Source organism: Tupaia chinensis, unplaced genomic scaffold (assembly GCF_000334495.1).
Source record: "Tupaia chinensis unplaced genomic scaffold, TupChi_1.0 Scaffold000494_1, whole genome shotgun sequence".
Taxonomy (NCBI): domain Eukaryota; kingdom Metazoa; phylum Chordata; class Mammalia; order Scandentia; family Tupaiidae; genus Tupaia; species Tupaia belangeri.
The window spans coordinates 2,246,598-2,246,864 of record NW_006160006.1 but is presented as its reverse complement, the minus strand read 5'-3'; the positions used below and the strand labels follow the sequence as shown (position 1 = coordinate 2,246,864).

At 59.9% G+C, this 267-nt stretch overlaps 1 protein-coding gene across 1 annotated transcript in view; it reads left to right on the top strand.

The window, feature by feature from the left end:
- Positions 1-267, top strand: part of HR (HR lysine demethylase and nuclear receptor corepressor) — an 18,735-nt gene that overhangs the window by 7,944 nt on the left and 10,524 nt on the right. The gene's annotated exons all lie outside the window — the stretch shown is intronic.

Here is a 267-nt window from a genome sequence, read left to right as displayed (position 1 = left end):
CAGCCGGGACTCTGCCCTGTTCTTTTCATGGCTCCTAGTGCTCCCTCCTGGAATAACTCAGCCACCAAGTTGCCCACGGTTCCAGGAGACTCTGCCACAGAGTTCCGCTTGGGGACATTCTCCTCTATGCGACCACCTTCTAGCCTTGCAGATCATCTCGGGGCACTAAAGCCTCTGAGCTCTGAGAGCCTTTGTCTGCATGCCCTCTGTCACCGAGCACCCCGGGGCTCCATCAGGCACGTGTGCTGGGACGTGCCCCGACCCTCG